The sequence below is a fragment of the Aotus nancymaae genome, unplaced genomic scaffold (genome assembly GCF_030222135.1).
Source record: "Aotus nancymaae isolate 86718 unplaced genomic scaffold, 86718_ANA_hifiasm-v0.15.2.pri h1tg000079l, whole genome shotgun sequence".
Classification (NCBI taxonomy): Eukaryota; Metazoa; Chordata; class Mammalia; order Primates; family Aotidae; genus Aotus; species Aotus nancymaae.
The window spans coordinates 11,265,183-11,284,421 of NW_026988494.1; the positions used below are offsets into that span (position 1 = coordinate 11,265,183).

The 19,239-nt window shown below is 40.9% G+C and overlaps 1 non-coding gene across 3 annotated transcripts in view; it reads left to right on the plus strand.

Annotated features, from left to right (window-relative positions):
• The window catches only part of LOC105726351 (tRNA methyltransferase 9B (putative)), a 196,547-nt gene that overhangs the window by 96,639 nt on the left and 80,669 nt on the right, over window positions 1-19,239 (plus strand). For all 3 annotated transcript variants that reach the window (XR_010339638.1, XR_010339637.1, XR_010339639.1), the window contains one exon: window positions 197-317. This is a non-coding gene — a transcript (tRNA methyltransferase 9B (putative)). The remainder of the gene's footprint in view (window positions 1-196; window positions 318-19,239) is intronic.

Sequence of the window (19,239 nt, forward strand, 5' to 3'; positions counted from 1 at the left end):
GTTTGATATAAACAATAGATATGTTTCTTCTGTTACTGAAACACAGCCTGTATTTGGTACGTGATAAGTATGTAATGTACTAACACATTTTCAGAATTTCTGAAAATGTTAAAAATTGAATAATACCAAAAGGCTATTTTGCCTAACCTTAGCAGGGCAGAGCTACTTTCATTAAAATATTTTCTGGCTCTTTTAGGCTAATAATCTGTGTACTTAGTACTCAGAAAAGTGGTTTACTCTCACCACCAAATCTGCAAGGCTTTCCTTTTTCTCTGACCTTGAAGACATGAGAACTCGGGGAAGAATCTCCTACACAGGTAAGGCACTCTCCACTTTCACAATCTTTCAAATGAGCAGGAAAGAAAAAAACTTCAGCCTTGAGGAAAAGCGAGGGGAGGGAGACGGGGGAGTAGGGGACCCACCTTCATGGGCTGGGACTTGGGCAATTACTCCAAAGGACATTGGACTTGATTTATGGTTTTGCTGTCACTGTATTGAGTTTTCTTTTTTCTTCTCTTTTCTTTCTTTCTTTTTTTTTTTTTTTGTTTTGAGGAGTCTTGCTCTTTCACCCAGGCTGGAGTGCAGTAGCATGAGCCTGGCTCACTGCAACATTTGCCTCCTGAGTTCAAGTGATTTTCCTGCCTCAGTCTCCCTAGTAGCTGATACTACAGGTGCATGCCACCACACCTGGCTAATTTTTTTATTTTTAAAAGTAGAGACGGGTTTCACCATGTTGCCCAGGCTTGCCTCAGAAATTCCTGATGTCAGGTGATCCACCTGCCTCGGCCTCCCAAAGTGCTGGGATTACAGGTGTAGCCACCACACTCATCCTTGAAATTCTAGATAATTTTTCAATAAATTGTTCTGCTTTTTTATTTTGCACTGGGCTCCTCAAATTATGTAGCCAGTACTATAAGAAGGGAAAAACTGAAGAGAGGGCATGCCCTTTTCAGCGTTTGGCAGGTGTGAGTTGGCAGCATTTAGCACTGACTGAGGAAGTAAGTGTCTGATCAGAGTTCTTAACCCTAATGCTGCAGACAGGAAAGAAAAAATTGATAGTGCTAAACTGGCATGGCAGGTGAAGAACAAATTTAAGTGATAAATACATATTTTGTGGGTGACCATTTCTGAACTGATAAAATATTTCATTTAGTATCCCTTCTCTGAAATCCTGAGTAACTTACAGCATCCAAAACAACAGCCTGAGGGTGATTATGCTTCTAACAGAAACCCTCTACTTGCACAGCCATCAATTTCCCCTAGGGAGGGTTGCCATGGTGGGGTCTGTCACACCCAACAATCACTTCTACACACCATTCATTTAGAAAGTAAGCAGTTAAATTCTACCCTCAAAGGACGTACAAAAGAACCATCATTATAGCCATTTTGGATCAATCATTCATTGGGATTAAAAGGTTGAAAGCCTGTTAAGGTCAAAATCATTGTTCCACCACTTTTTTCTCATTAAGAATATTTTTAGGTACTGCATAGTTTAAAACCTTATGGGCACTGCTGCTACAAAGGAAAATTGCAGAACCGAAAAATATTCATGAATTTGACTTTTTCATTATAGGATGGATCCAAGAGAAGGGTGTCTGCTTCCCAGTCAGTTTCGTAAGAGTAGTGAATGAAAGGGAAGCACTTTCATATTGTGTCAAGGTAGAAGGCTGGATGAAGGGGATTAGAAAACTGCTTTTGGGGAGGTGGGAAGAAAATCAAGAGAAAGTCTGATCATAGTGGTCATAATAGGAGTGCTTCCCAGATGGCGAGGTCAGTGGTGGCAAATGCATCACCTCCCCAGAATGTGAGGCATTGCACGTACAGAACGTTCCAGGTGGGTGAAGTGCAAAAGTCCCAAAGGGAGATAGGGAGACCACGAAGTGTTAGAGGAAGTTCAAGTCAAGCATTAGAATAGTGCAGGGATGGTGTTCCCTGGAGTTGTTCTCCAGTGGCACTGAAATCAGGGAAATGAGGACTATCTCAGGAGAATGCACAAGTGCAAGAAGAACATAGAGCTACTGACCCCAGGGAACAGAAACCTTTAAGACAGTAAAAAGGATCTTTGAAGAAAGTTGAGGGGTTGCTGGAGAGGTAGGAAAGGCAATCAGGAGAGGGTCTTGTTTAAAGGTCTGTGACAGTATTTAAAGAAGTGCTCCACACTACTAAATGCTGCAGAGCAGTCAAGTCAAAAAAGAGCTGAAAGATACCTACTGGATGTAGCAATTTACAAACCAACAATGATGACGTTGGAAAACAAAATTTCAATGGAAGGTCTGGATTATAGTGGGTTAAGAAGTGACTGGAAGGTAAAGAAAGGGGGAAAGTGAATGTAATCCAGCATTTCAAAAATCTGAGTTCTGAATAGGAGAGAAAAAAAAAAGACTTAAATCTCCTAACCCACATGGAGTGACTGAGCATCCCTAATAGCAGGGAGTAATCCTGAAGATCACAAAAGATGGGAACCCTGACTGCCTTACTCACTATTATTTCCCCAGTGGTAAGTCAGTACCTAGCATAGAAGCACTCATTGGATATTATGTGAATGGATGATGCTGAGAATGTTTAGATTTTGATACTTTCAGGATCGAATCTATGTAGAGTTTGCCTTATTAGGAGTGGGGAGAAGGGATAGGGAGGAGGAGAAGTGATGGGGGTGGGGAGAGAAAGAGTAGCAGTGTAAACTGCAGTATTCAGCACAATTTGGCCAATGCATATATGTCCCAAGCTGCTGGATACTCCAAGGAAGCCAGGCTGTTGAGGGAGGGTCAAGAAGGGTATGAAACAGCAGCGACACTAGTGACCATGTGGGCATCAGCAGCACAGCTCTGAAAAGGCATTGGTGGTGACTGAGACAGAATAAAGCCCCCGAAGGAGTGGGGGATGCAAGATCTTCACAAGTGACAGGCCACTAACCTGCTGCTTGAGATGTAACACAGGACTACTCTTCTTCCCTTGGGGAGGTCTTTGGAGACATATGGAAATTTGAAGTGGGATCCCACATTTAATGGAGCCCTGAAGATATATCATGGCAGGACTAAGCCTGTAGGATCAAAGTCTTTGTGCCTAGAGCTGGGGAGCCCTAAGCAAAAACAATAGATGGTTAGTCCTCATTAACTCAATTTAACAAACATTAACTAAACAGCTCCTATGTTACCAGGAGCCATGGAATGTACTTGACATATAAATGCATATGAAATACCACGTCTGTTCTCAAGACATTCAATGTCTAGTATAGGAGACAGGCATATGCAAATAAACACAACAGAAACAAGTGATACATACAAAATAGAACTGTGTTTAAGATACCTAGAATAGAAGGATATGGATTCCGACTGGGGAGACTGGAGGAGGCATCGGAAAGAGAGGCTTTTGAGCAGAATTTTGAATAAAGAGAAGTTAAGTTTTCAAGGCAGACAAAGAAGGAGAAGATGTTCAAAGCAGAGATGTCCTTATCTTGTGCAAAGATATGGGAGCTTCGATTGTATTACATTCTATTGAACAAAAGTTAGAGAATTAATGTGCTTTCCCAAGGCAAATGCCATGAAAACAGATCACTTTTTAGCCTTTCAAGCTACCAATTACAAAGGCTTCTTTAGCACCACCTGTTCTGCAGTAGAAAGAACATGTGGCTAGGGTAAGTGGGATGTCCTTGAACAGCACAGCTAGCTCGTAGCTCTAACAAATCGCCGAATCTCCCTTCTTGACCTGTAAATAATAGGTAGGCTAGCTTATTCCTGCTTAGTCCTAAATGTTCATATTTCTTCTTGCCACTTTAAAACATTGTTAAGGACTTTTTACAAAGGTCATCTTTCTGCTTTGTTCTCACAACTAGACATCCCAGTCACTGCATCCCTGTTACCAAGCAATATGACCTCTTCTGGTGACGTTAGCCAAGGGAGGCCTGGCTGATCACCCAGGTCCAGGGTAGCACCTTTGTTCACTACTTTTTTTTTTTATTAGTCCCTGTTTCACTTGTGTCTTTCAGACTTCCTTTTCTGTTCCATTGACTCAGTTCAGCTTTGTTGTCTCAAATAAATCTCCATGGAAATACAGTGATCCTTTAAATCCACAGACTCTTCTGATCTGAAAGCCCTCTGGGTGGCTCATTCTTTCCTCTCTGCTTAATTTCCCCATCTGAGAAGAAGTCTCTTAATCATTCCCACTGCATCTTGATGTCTCTTGTAATCAATGGCTTTTAAAAAATATAAATTACTTTTCAATGATTGTTACTAACCACTTTGCAAGTTCCTTCACATCTTCAGCTTGGGAGAGAAATTTTCTTAGAGGAGCATTTGGACTAGAACAGCCAAACAAATCTAATTTTAACTGGTTCAATAACAAGACCCTAGAATAATAAAAGTTACTAAACTATTAGTAAATTTTTGTTTACTTTTTAGATATTGTATTTTTTTCTGACAGCCAAAAATTTGCTTTGTATCTGTTGTTGATTACATTTCACTTCCTGAACATGTTATGTATCAGGTCACGTTATTTCTAAGTGTATATTCTTTTTCTCTTCTTACTCATTTAATTTTAACAACTTTCTATTTCTGTTCTTAAAAACATTTCATTGGTAGATATTATTCTTTGAAAACCCCTATTGGCAATCTCTTTCAGATGGGAATCTTTAATTTGATCAATGCATTGGCTTTTCCGGGAAGGTTCCGTGAAACAAACCTGCACATCTTTGCAACTCTTGAGATTTTCCCCTCTGCTCACTAGCTGATGTTGGCAAATGGTCCAGATTATAAAGTATTTTGCAAGCTCTCCTTTCGTTGGCACCTTTCTTCCATTTAATTACCCAGTGGGAAGAAGAGAGGAGAGTAGCTCTGGAGAGCAGTTTACAGATGCCAAGAGCTAATAAATCACTTTCTGCAGCACCACCTTTCCTTCTTTACTCAGAATTATTCTTCGATATATGAGTCCATGCAAGATTTGATTCCTGTTTTGCTTTTGTTCTGTAATGCAACTATAGCTCCTTGTCTTTTAGATTTTGCAGTTGCCTGCCTCTCCCAAATTATCTTCTTCACATGATACAACCTATGCAATCCATTTTTATTGAACCGCAGTATATTATACACTCTCCAGAATGGGTAAAATGTTTGAAAGGCTGACAATACCAATTCTCTCATACATTGCTGGCATGAATTTAAGTGGTTACAGTTCAGAAAGCTATTTAACAATATCTATTAAGGTTCCATATAGGCCTATCCTATATCCCAGCAGTTCCACTCCTATTTACTCTAAAGAAATGAGTGCATATGTCTACCAAATTAATATATAAGACTTATTCATAATATTCCAACACTGGAAATCTGTCTGTCCCTGGAAATAAATAAGTTTTGGCAGGGCTGGGCATGGTGGCTTATGCCTATAATCCCAGCACTTTGGGAGTCCGAGACAGGCAGATTATGAGGTCAAGAGATCGAGACCATCCTAGTCAACATGGTGGAACCCCGTCTTTACTAAAAATACAAAAATTAGCTGGACCTGGTGGTATACGCCTGTAGTCCAAGCTACTTGGGAGGCTGAGACAGGAGAATTGCTTGAACCCGGGAGGCAGAGGTTACAGTCAGCCCAGATCACGCCACTGCACTCCAGCCTCGGCGACAGAGCAAGACTCTGTCTCAAAAGAAAAAAAAAAAGTTCGGCATATTCATAAATAGCATCTAATAACACATCAATGAAAAAGAACAAACCATATGCAACATGGTTCCATCTCAGAGATGTGGTATTGAGGAAAAACAGCCAGGCACAAAAGAGTATAACTTATGTCATTCCACTTATATAAGTTCAAAAATTGGCAAAACTAATTGACAGCTATAGAAATCAGAACAGTAGTCACCTCTGCAGGGTTGAGTATGAATTAGCAGAGGGTATGGGGGACACTTCTAAGCTTCTACAAATGTGTTATATTTTGATCTGAATGGTGGTTATGTAAATATATACATTTGTAAAAATTAATTGAGTGATATATTTAAGATTTGTGCATTAAAACTCAATAAAATTGCTTTTTAAAGCAAAGATAGAAAATAAAAGAAGAGCATGAATTAAGTTTGAGAAACTGTTCTATAACAAATACTCTATTTACTCATGCAAGAGAAGAAAAGCACTTATATTGAAGATAAAGTTATATCAAAAAAACTAGAAATGTATCACATTAAATACACATCATCTTAAACAGAAAATTAGTTGGTATTGTAAATATTCACCATCTGGTAGAATATATTTAACATAGTTAAATAACATTCCCTTATTAGAGGGATAAATTCTCTTACAATCATCAGTGTAGTCAGTTGTATTTGCATGACTTGAGTTTAGTACAGAGCCTAATTCCATCATGCTATTTTTACATAAATCTGCATCTCTTCCTGCATCGTTTTCACTTAATTAATTAACATCTAATTTATAAGCATCTCAACATTTGAAGCATTCTTATAAATAGGGCAAACTAAAATAGGTACAAACATATTTAAACATCTTGCCCATACTTCTCCGAACAAATGGATCTTTTCTGGTCTATTTAATAATTTCAAAATCTCTTCCCCTTGTGAAGCCTTCTTGACCTGCTTAATTACAGGTAATCCTTCCATTCTTCATGTTCTTATAACATTTTGTTTTAATATCTATCCTAGCACCTGTCTTTCTACAAATAGTAATTGCTAAACTGTGAGTTCTTTGGAGACAGAAGACAAGCTTTATTAATCTTTGAACATCTTTTGCCATGTACAGGGTGGGCATTCAGTAGATGTTTGTTGAATGACCGAATGCATTAATAGACAATTCTCTTTAGAAACTCTACCTGGGAGGTGGAGGCTGCAGTGAGCCAAGATCTCACCACCGCACTCCAGCCTTGGTGACAGAGCAAGATCCTGTCTCGCTCTTTCAAAAAAAAAAAATAAGAAAGAAAGAAGGAAAGAAAAGAAAGGGAGGAAAGAAGGAAGGAGAAAGAAAGAAGAAAGCAAGCAAGCAAGAAAGAAAGAAAGGAAAGAAAGAAAGAACAGGCAAGGCACTTGCACCACCACTGTCCCCTCAGTCCTCAGTCTTGGGATCAAAGAGCAATCCTCTCAGCTCACCTATCATTGGCCAGACACTTCCAGGGGAAAACTGCAGGTCCAGTGCTCCTTAGCACAGGCTCATTTTGCACAGGAGCTTCCCACACCTGCCTCCAGGGAAGAGGGACACACTCTCCTTAGCAATGGATCCTTCCGTTGCTTAGTTGGATGCAGCCTAGATTACATCACCAGGGCCACATTTGTTCCTGTTGTACTAGCAATAGGCTCAGGCCTCTTTCCAAAGACAGAGCTCACTTTATTACTAACATGCTAAGCACCCCTGCTGTCATGAAAGGCTCTGCATGAGCCTGCGAACATGTCCTAAGCTCTAGTGCTAGTGGGCAATTCTCACTAGCTCTGCATTAGCTGCTGGGTGCCTGCCTAGAAGTAATGCTAGCCCTTGGAGAGGGACAGTTGTGACCCCTATCTGGAACATAGCCATGGCATGAAGCGGTGGTGAGGGGACCCCTGAGATTTCAGAGAAAAGCTGTGCCAATATTCAGACAGGGGCTGGGTCACTGCTACTAGTAGCACCTGGGCTCAGGCTTCTGTCCCCAGTGGACATGAGCCATATTCTCCCCTTTCCAAACTTCCTCCAAATGTATCTGTGTTTTGGTTCTGTTGGGTGCTGGCCTAGTTAGTTCCAGCCTCAGAGAGGAACCTGGTTGTGACAATAGGTGTACTTCAATTCTCTCCCAAAATATCTGGGTGCATTGGAGCACCGAACCCAGGTGTCACTGATGACCATAGTGCAGCAGACCTTCATAGTGGCTGAGAGAGCTCACATGCTGTCCACTCTCCTCACTCTCCACCAAGGCACAAGTCAATCTGCCAGCCTGCTGACTCCGAATCAACTGCACCAGGCAATAAACAGCTGGCTCAGCATCATAGACGGGAAAGAATGACGACTAGGATTTCAATTACTTTTATTTTTGTTTACCTTCAAACCAATAACGAGCCTGTGTAACAGATATGGTAGTAAATAGGCATCAATTAAGTGGCTTCACCTCCCCACTGCCTTACCAGGTCCTCACAGGGGTGCCCCAATTAGGAGTCTTGGGTGGTCACAGGACATCCCTAGGGATGAGCTTGGTGGGCAGTTCATAAACTTGCCTTTGAAACATTAACCAGGCACTCCAGGCTCTACCTACAGCCAGAAGATGCAATTTTGAGTTGTGCTCATTAAACCAGATGAGACAAACACACCTCTCTTTCCTTTGAGCTTCTTGGAGGATGGAGAACCATATCTTGTATCTCTGCATCTCACCTAACACTGTAGCAGGCCAATAAGAGGCCCCCAGGAAATATCTTTTGATAAGTTGAATAGACTGACTTGCTTTCCATTCCACATCCTAGGGTGAGTGAACATTTCTCAGAGACGAAATGTTTGGTCCTGGGGAGTTTCTTTTTTGTTCTAACACCGCTAGTTCTCAACAATGTAGGGATGGAAGTCTGACCTTTCTCACAGCTCCAGCAGACTTGCAGAGAAGTGAGGAAGGAACATCTGTGTCCTGAACTGTGGCTACTCCCAGGACAACAGAGCCAAATAGCAGGAGAGGGACAGGAACAGAAGAAGGAGACGGACAAGGGGGCTGCAGAAACCTCATGTAGATTATATGAGAGAGATAATGAATGCACCAACCTTTGTCTTTCTTTTCACGTAACACTGAAATATCAACCAACACACTGAGGCTTATGGTCTATGGTATTGGTGTAAGATTCACAGAAAATTATAAATATAAGGATAATGTGACTTTTTTCACCAAGTTAAGTATATCCTTTTAAACACATTACTTAATATAGGGATATATATTTCTTAATTTTATATATTTGGGGGGTACTTTTATGACATGGTGATAGTGGATTTTCTTTTTCTTTTTAATGCCTTCAGTTAACACAAGTTCACAACTTTTAATCAATTTCCCAATTGTTTGTTTTAACGTTACTCATCTGCAATTTCTGAAAGTTTGGGAACAACTGACACAATCTTTTTTGTAGATGTTATTTTAAAATATCTGTCTTAGTCTTTTGTGTTGCTCTAACAGAGTGCCTGAGACTTGATAATTGATAAAGCAATGAGATTTATTTAGCTCATGGTTCTGCAGGCTGGAAAGTTCAAGAAGTATGGCATTGGCATTTCCTCGGCTTCTGGTGAGGGCTTTTGTTGCTGAGTCTATACGTGGCGAGAGGCCAAAGGAAAAGCAAACACATGTGAAGAGGTAACATCTGAGGGATGCCCTGGCTTTACACCATCCCACTCTTGTGGGAGCATTCCCGCAAGGACTCATCCAGTCTCTTGAAAGTGAGAACTCATTCCCTATTGCAAGAAAGACATCAAGCCATTCCTGAGGAATGCTCCCATGACCCAAACACCTCTCACCAGACCCTACCTCCCACCACCAACACAATGGGAGTAAATTCAACATTGGTTTTGGTAGGAACAAACTGAAACCATAGCAATCCCTAATAATATTTGAAGTTCTTTTGTGAACTTCCTGTAAGATTTTCATCACCGGCTTCAAAATCAGAGTAGCATACACAATTTTGTGTCTAGCAAGTGCTGAGTATATTTTAACTATATTTTAAGCCCATAAGTTACCTCTTAGCTTCACACATGTGTATCTAGCTATCTTTCTGACATCCTCATAGTCATCTCACAGTGAACATGTTCCAAACTGAACTCATGATCCCCAGTGCCCGACCTCTTTCTCCCCCCAATTCCGTGTATTTGTAAATGAAAATACTGTCCATTTAATTGCACAAGTCTCATTGTTCTACACATCCAACTCATTGCCAAAATATATAACTTATATTTTATATAAATGTATAATTTATATTCTTTATAATTTTAAAATCAAATACTCAGTTTTTAGAAAAACACAATAATGGCCATATACCCAGGGAAAAAGAGGACATAACTTTTAAAATCTTGGCTTTTGATAGGATTCATGATCTCCACTTTTTTCAGTGTGTGTGCTCTTAAAGTAGAAAATCCTGGAGTGTAAAAGAAGAAAGCTCGCAAATACCTTGTTTCATTTTTTTCTCACTTCCTAGACTGGAAGAGGCAGAGTGCTCGTCCTAAGTTCACATATCAGGTTAGTGGGGGCCAGTGCTAGAAGCCAGATCTCTGGTTCCCAATCACACCTCTTTTCCAAGCTCCATATGGTATTTCAAATGTGTTGTTTATGTAAGATCATTTGTGGTGGGATGAATGAGGTCCTAAGAGATTTTATAGCCCCCTTTCAATACTTGTTTTTCCTTAATAATACCAAAATTCAGCAACTGGCCTCACTTAACATTCTCTACTCCTTCCAATATTCTAAGGTTGGAAACTGGTTTTGCTGTGTCATAACACTTTTGAATTTGCCATGCAGTGTTATCTGCCCTTACTGCACTGAGCTGGGTAAAAACACTTCCTGTAGCCTACCAGAAAGCTGTAAGCAATGTCTAAGCTTGAGATCTCTGACATTCTCTTCTTTCCTATAAACAAATGTATTTTTAAGTTTATAACTGAAAAATTTTTGGGTACTGAGAAATTACCAGGAAAAAACTATTGCAGAACGTGTCAATGCTTTCTATGCAAAAGACTTCGTTGCAAAAAACTGACAGGAAGATTCCATCCAAGATGGCCGGTTAGATCCAGCTCAGGATTGCAGCTCCGAGTGAAAGTGCAGAGGGTGAGTGGACGCCGCATTTCCGGACGGATTTTTATTGCCCACAGACCAGGAGATTTGCAGGCGGAGGAGCCCGACGGGTCGCCAGCGCGGCTGTTTTGCCTGCGCCCCGGCGCAGCTGCTCCTGGTGCAGAGTAAACGGGACTGTGTTCTCACTTAGCCAGCAAAGGGAGCTGAAACAGGGAGCCAGGCCAGGAGATTCCCAGGCAAAAAAAAGCGCCACGAATCTCAAAGCCGCGGTTTCAGCGGCACAGTGGGTCGCCGCATGGGAAATCACACAGATCCTGGCACCTATTCAACAGGCGACCAGGACACCTGGGAGAGGCCGACCGTTCAACGAAAAAATAAAAGACTCTGAGGCAGGGAGCCAGGAGACCAGGCCCGGTGGTCCCACCCCCACAAAAACAAAAACAAAAACAAAAAAACAGCAATTGGAAACGCTCTGGGTTGAGAGTTTCACAGCAAGCACAGCTGAACCTGGGACGGTCCAGCTCTGTGGGGGAGGGGCGTCCACCATTACTGAGGCAGCCTGCCATTGCTGTGGCAACCCACCATTACAGAGAAAGTCCGTGATTACAGAGGCGGGCCAACATTGCGAAAGCAGCTCTAACTACACCCATATAAACAGGACTGCAAGGAAGTTCACACAGCAGCTGGGCAGAGCCCACAGAAGCTCAGCAAAGCCTCTGCAGGCTGAGAGTGACTAGGCTGCCTCATTGTGGGCAGGGCAGCCCTGAAGAAAAAAAAGGCAACAGTACAGCGGAAACTCATAAAGCCCTAGCACCCTGGGACAGAACACCTGGGAAAAAAAAAAGTGGGGGGTGTTGAGTTCTGCTGCTGCAGACCTAAATTTACCAGCCCAGCAGCTCTGAATGAACAACGGAGCTCACAGCTCAGCACCTGAGCTAATATAATGGACTGTTTCCTCAAGCAGCTCCTGACCCCCGTATATCCAAAGAGTCACCTCATAAAGGAGAGCTCAGACTGACATTTGGCAGGTATCCTTCTGGGACAAAGCAGAAGAAGAAACTGGTAGCAACCTTTACTGTTCAGCAGCTGCTGCAAGTGATCCATAGGCAAGCAGGGCCTGGAGTGGACCTCAGCAGTCCTACAGCAGAGAGCCCAGACAGTTAAAAGGAAAACTAAGAAACAGAAATAACTTCATCAACAACAAACAGAACATCCACTCAGGGACCCAATCAGAAAGTCAACAACTACAAAGTTGACAGGTGGATAAATCCACAAAGATGGGAAGAAACCAGCGCAAAAAGGATGAAAACACCCGAAACCAGAACACCTCTCCTCCTACAACGGATCACAACTCCTCACCAGCAAGGGAACAAGACTGGATGGAGAATGAGTGTGATGAAATGACAGAATCAGCCTTCAGAAAGTGGGTAATAAGATAGTTCCGTGAGCTAAAAGAACATGTTCTAATCCAATGCAAAGAAACTAAGCACCTTGAAAAAAGATTTGATGAAATGCTAACGAGAATGGACAACTTAGAGAAGAATATAAGTGAATTGATGGAGCTGAAAAACACAACACGAGAACTTCGCGAAGCATGCACAAGTTTCAACAGCTGAATTGACCAAGCAGAAGAAAGGATATCAGAGGTCGAAGATCAACTCAATGAAATAAAACGAGAAGGCAAGATTAGAGAAAACAGGGTAAAAAGGAATGAACAAAGTCAACAAAAAATATGGGACTATGTGAAAAGACCTAATCTACGTTTGATAGGTGTACCTGAATGTGACGAAGAGAATGAATCCAAGCTGGAAAATACTCTTCAGGATATTATCCAGGAAAACTTCCCCAACCCAGCAAGGCAGGCCAATATTCAAGTCCAGGAAATACAGAGAACACCACAAAGATATTCCTCTAGAAGAGCAACCCCAAAGCACATAATCGTCAGATTCACCAGGGTTGAAATGAAGGAGAAAATGCTAAGGGCAGCCAGAGAGAAAGGTCGGGTTAGCCACAAAGGGAAACCCATCAGACTCACAGCAGATCTCTCAGCAGAAACCCTACAAGCCAGAAGAGAGTGGAGGCCAATATTCAACATCCTTAAAGAAAAGAACTTTCAACCCAGAATTTCATATCCAGCCAAACTAAGCTTCATAAGTGAAGGAAAAATAAAATCATTTGTGAACAAGCAAGTACTCAGAGATTTCATCACCACCAGACTGGCTTTACAAGAGCTCCTGAAAGAGGCACTACACATAGAAAAGAACAAACAGTACCAGCCACTCCAAAAACACACGAAATGGTAAAGAGCATCAACACAATGAAGAATCTGCATCAACCAACGGGCAAAACAGCCGGCTAGCATCAAAATGGCAGGATCAAATTCACACATAACAATATTAACCCTAAACGTAAATGGACTAAATGCCCCAATCAAAAGACACAGACTGGCAAATTGGATAAAAAGCCAAAACCCATCAGTGTGCTGTATCCAGGAAACCCATCTTGCATGCAAGGTTACACAAAGGCTCAAAATAAAGGGATGGAGGAAGATTTACCAAGCAAATGGAGAACAAAAAAAAGCAGGAGTTGCAATTCTCATCTCTGATAAAATAGACTTTAAAGCAACAAAGATCAAAAGAGACAAAGAAGGACATTATATAATGGTAAAAGGATCAATGCAACAAGAAGAGCTAACGATCCTAAATATATATGCACCTAATACAGGAGCACCCAGATACATAAGGCAAGTTCTTAATGACTTACAAAGAGACTTAGACTCCCACACAATAATAGTGGGAGACTTCAACACACCATTGTCAATATTAGACAGATCAACGAGACAGAAAATTAACAAGGATATGCAGGACTTGAACTCAGACATGGACCAAGCAAACCTAATAGACATTTACAGAACTCTCCACCCCAAATCCACAGAATATACATTCTTCTCAGCACCACATCACACCTACTCTAAAATTGACCACATAATTGGAAGTAAATCACTCCTCAGCAAATGCAAAAGAATGGAAACCATAACAAACAGTCTCTCAGACCACAGTGCAATCAAGTTAGAACTCAGAATTCAGAAGCCAACCCAGAACCGCACAGCTTCATGGAAACTGAACAACTTTCTCTTGAATGTTGACTGGATAAACAATGAAATGAAGGCAGAAATAAAGATGTTCTTCAAAACCAATGAGAATGAAGACACCACATACCAGAATCTCTGGGACACATTTAAAGCAGTCTCTAGAGGAAAATATATAGCAATAAGTGCCCACATGAGAAGAAAGGAGAGATCTAAAATTGACACCTTATCGTCAAAATTGAAAGAGCTAGAGGAGCAAGATCAAAAAAACTCAAAACCTAGCAGAAGACAAGAAATAACTAAGATCAAAGCAGAATTGAAGGAGATAGAGACACGAAAAACCCTTCAAAAAATCAATAAATCCAGGAGCTGGTTTTTTTGAAAAGATCAACAAAATAGACCACTAGCCAGATTAATAAAAAAGAAAAGAGAGAATAACCAAATAGATGCAATAAAAAATGATAAAGGGGATATCACCACAGATTCCACAGAAATTCAAACCATCATCAGAGATTATTACAAACAACTCTATGCACATAAATTAGAAAACCTGGAAGAAATGGATAAATTCCTGGACAGTAGCCTCCTCCCATGCCTAAACCAGGAAGAAGTCGAAACCCTGAATAGACCAATAACAAGGTCTGAAGTCGAGGCAGCAATTAAGAGCCTACCACCCAAAAAAAGCCCAGGCCCAGATGGTTTCACAGCCGAATTCTACCAGACGTACAAAGAGGAACTGGTACCATTCCTTCTGAAACTATTCCAAATAATCCAAAAAGAGGGAATCCTTCCCAAATCATTTTATGAGACCAACATCATCCTGATACCAAAACCCGGCAGAGACTCAACAAGAAAAGAAAACTATAGGCCAATATCCATGATGAACATAGATGCAAAAATCTTCAATAAAATACTGGCAAGCCGATTACAACAGCACATCAAAAAGCTTATCCACCAGGATCAAGTAGGATTCATCCTGGGGATGCAAGCCTGGTTCAATATATGCAAGTCTATAAATGTAATTCACCACATAAACAGAACCAAAGACAAAAACCACATGATTATCTCAATTGATGCAGAGAAGGCCTTCGACAAAATTCAACAGCCCTTTACGCTAAAAACCCTCAATAAACTAGGTATCAATGGAATGTATCTCAAAATAATAAAACCTATTTACAACAAACCAACAGCCAATATCATACTGAATGGACAAAAACTGGAAGCATTCCCTTTGAAATCTGGCACTAGACAAGGATGCCCTCTCTCACCACTCCTATTCAATATAGTACTGGAAGTTCTAGCCAGAGCAATCAGGCAAGAAAAAGAAATAAAGGGTATTCAAATAGGAAAAGACGAAGTCAAATTGTCTCTATTTGCAGATGACATGATTGTATATCTAGAAGACCCCATCATCTCAGCCCCAAATCTCCTGAAACTGATAAGCAACTTTAGCAAAGTCTTGGGATACAAAATCAATGTGCAAAAATCACAAGCATTCCTATACACCAATAACAGACTTAAAGAGAGCCAAATCAAGAATGAACTGCCATTCACAATTGCTACAAAGAGAATAAAATACCTAGGAATACAACTAACAAGGAACGTAAAGGACCTCTTCAAGGAGAACTACAAACCACTGCTCAATGAAATAAGAGAGGACACAAACAGATGGAGAAACATTCCATGTTCATGGTTAGGAAGAATCAATATTGTGAAAATGGCTTTACTGCCCAAAGTAATTTACAGATTCAACACTATCCCCATCAAGCTACCAATGGAGTTCTTCACAGAACTGGAAAAAACCACCTTAAACTTCATATGGAACCAAAAGAGAGCCCGCATAGCCAAGTCAATTCTAAGCAAAAAGAACAAAGCAGGAGGCATCACACTACCGGACATCAAACTATACTATAAGGCTACAGTAATCAAAACAGCATAGTACTGGTACCAAAACAGAGATATAGACCAATGGAACAGAACAGAGGCGTCGGAGGCAACACAGCATATCTACAACCATCCAATCTTTGACAAACCTGATAAAAACAAGCAATGGGAAAAGGATTCCCTGTTTAATAAGTGATGTTGGGAAAACTGGCTAGCCATATGCAGAAAGCAGAAACTGGACCCCTTCCTGACACCTTACACTAAAATTAACTCCAGATGGATTAAAGACTTAAACATAAGACCTAACACCATAAAAACCCTAGAAGAAAACCTAGGCAAAACCATTCAGGACATAGGCATAGGCAAGGACTTCATGACCAAAACACCAAAAGCATTGGCAACAAAAGCCAAAATACACAAATGGGACCTAATCAAACTCCACAGCTTCTGCATGGCAAAAGAAACAGTCAATAGAGTGAATCGGCAACCAACAGAATGGGAAAAAATTTTTGCAGCCTACCCATCTGACAAAGGGCTGATATCCAGAATTTACAACGAACTAAAACAGATTTACAAGAAAAAAACAAACAAGCCCATTCAAAAATGGGCGAAGATATGAACAGATACTTTACAAAAGAAGACATACATGAGGCCAACAAGCATATGAAAAAATGCTCATCATCACTGGTTATTAGAGAAACGCAAATCAAAACTACATTGAGATACCATCTAACGCCAGTTAGAATGGCGATCATTAAAAAATCTGGAGACAACAGATGCTGGAGAGGATGTGGAGAAATAGGAACACTTTTACACTGTTGGTGGGAGTGTAAATTAGTTCAACTATTGTGGAAGACAGTGTGGCAATTCCTCAAGGACCTAGAAATAGAAATTCCATTTGACCCAGCAATCCCATTACTGGGCATATATCCAAAGGATTATAAATCGTTCTACTATAAGGACACATGCACACGAATGTTCATTGCAGCACAGTTTACAATAGCAAAGACCTGGAACCAACCCACATGCCCATCGATGATGGACTGGACAGGAAAAATGTGGCACATATACACCATGGATTATTATGCAGCCATCGAAAACGATGAGTTCGCGTCCTTTGTAGGGACATGGATGAACCTGGAAACCATCATTCTCAGCAAACTGACACAAGAACACAAAATCAAACATCGCATGTTCTCACTCATAGACGGGTGTTGAACAATGGGAACACATGGACACAGGGAGGGGAGCACTAAACACTGGGGTCTGTTGTGGGGGAGTGGGGGGGCAGCGGGGGGTGGGGAGTTGGGGAGAGATAGCATGGGGAGAAATGCTATAGGTGAAGGGGAGGAAGGCAGCAAATCACACTGCCACGTATGCACCTATGCAACAATCTTGCATGTTTTTCACATGTACCCCAAAACCTAAAATGCAATTAAAAAAAAAAACTGACAGGAGGAAATGTAAACATGCCTGTCTACAAGACTATGTCAACTAATGATGATTAATTTCATTGAATCAAATTTATCTAGTAACAGGCCAGGTGCAGTAACTCATGCCTGTAATCCCAGCACTTTGTTAGGACGAGGCAGGCAGATCACTTGAGGTCAGGAGTTCAAGACTAGCCTGGCCAGCTTGGTGAAACCTTGTCTCTACTAAAAATACAAAACTTAGCCATGTACGGTGGCACACTCCCGTAGTCCCAGCTACTCAACAGGCTGAGGCAGGAGAATCGTTTGAACCAAGGAGGTGGAGGTTTCCGTGAGCCAAGATCGCGCCACTGCACTCCAGCCTGGATGACAGAGTAAGACTCTGTCTCAAAAAAACAAACTAAACCAAACTAATCAGTAGCAATTTACTGAGCAACCGGTATGTACTATATGCTGTGGAGAAAAAGGAATAAAAGATGAAGTGGTAGAATAAAAAAAATGAATGCAAACCCTGCCACTCAATTGCTGGTTATTGACTTTGGGAAAGGTCTTGTGTTTTGGTCCTTAGCTTCCTCATAGTAATCAAACTATAGTTTAAAAACTCAGGCCAAGCACAGTGGTTCATGCTTATGGTGCCAGCACTTTGGGAGGCTGAGGCAGGAGGATTACTTGAGCCCAGGAGTTTGAGGCTGCAGTAAGCCATGATCGTGCCACTAAACTCCAGCCTAGGCAACAGAGAGAAACAAATGCTGTCTCAACAAAACAAAGCAAAACAAAAATCAATTCTGTCCTAAATTAGATTAAAAATAATTGTCATAAACACTAACAAACAAAACTCATTTGCTCCTTTTTCCAAAAAGACCGTCACAAAGACCTTGGGAGTGTCATGAGCTCAAAGACCTTGGGAGTGTCATGAGCTCAGGGAAGCCTCTCCTGTGTATAGGAAAAGAAGAAAAATGAAGCCTGGCTTGGCTTGGTGGCTATTGTAAGCATGGGCTCTGGTGAATGCTGGAGTTCTCTGTGCTGATTGCAAAAGCTACTCTGAACAGTGATCAGTCTGTAATGCCAGAGCAAAGGAGCTTGATGCACAGCTCTGCTTCAGGTACGCAGTAGGCTCTGGGGATTTAAGAAACAAGACATCCGATACCACCAACCACTGGGCAAGAGGAAGTATTTTCTGCCTTTCTTCCTCTCAAGCTGACGTGACAGTGGGATTCATCTGTGACCTGTGAGTCAGAGAACCAGGCTCATTATTTCTGCTCTATAAAAAGCCTTCTGGAATTCTGATTATTTTCACTGTGCTTTCATACAGTTGACCATAAAATGTCTCAAGGGAACTAAACCCACGCTAATTCTCAGTACTAAGTCGATGCACTTGACGTCTAAAAAGGAGCATTTTTTTCTGTGCTCCAGGGTATAATGAGCAGTTCAACATTAAGATGAAGGATTAGTGATTAAAGAAACCCTGAATATGTACATTTAATTAGCATCAACTGCAAACTCACCATATCCTAGGTAGCACTGATATTAGACCGCAAACCGCAAAACAGAATAAGTAAATCGCAAGCAAAACCTAACCAACCAATCAATAAAACAGAACACAAGAAAGGACCAAAACAAAATTTTAACAGATTATTTTTAGAGCAGATGTACGTGGCTTAATAACATGGCTACAAAATGAAGCTAGTTAAAAAATGAAACCCCTGCCTATAAAAATATTTCTAATACTACAGTTAGGGCTGCCATGGCTACAAATTTAACTAATCTTAGAGAAAGTAAAATCAGAGTTGTCAAATGCAAATCAATATGTTTTTGTTATTCTCCTGGAAATTACTTTCCGAGGCTTCTTAGTGTTATCAATGCTGACGTCTTGCTTAGTTGATAATTTCCTGGACAAGCCTCAAAGTACCTGATAAATGAACCTGATTTTGTACAGTTGATTTGCTCATTTCTTACATTTTAAAGAGGGCTAACTATGCATGACGGACTGGGAACCAGAGTCTCATGCCTGAATTCTAAATCTACTTCTACTAATTTTGATTCTGAGCTAGTCACATCACCTTTCTGAATGTAAATTCCTTCATTTTTAAGTTGTAGAATGATGTTAGAGCATCTTTAGGTAACATATTCTCAGATTA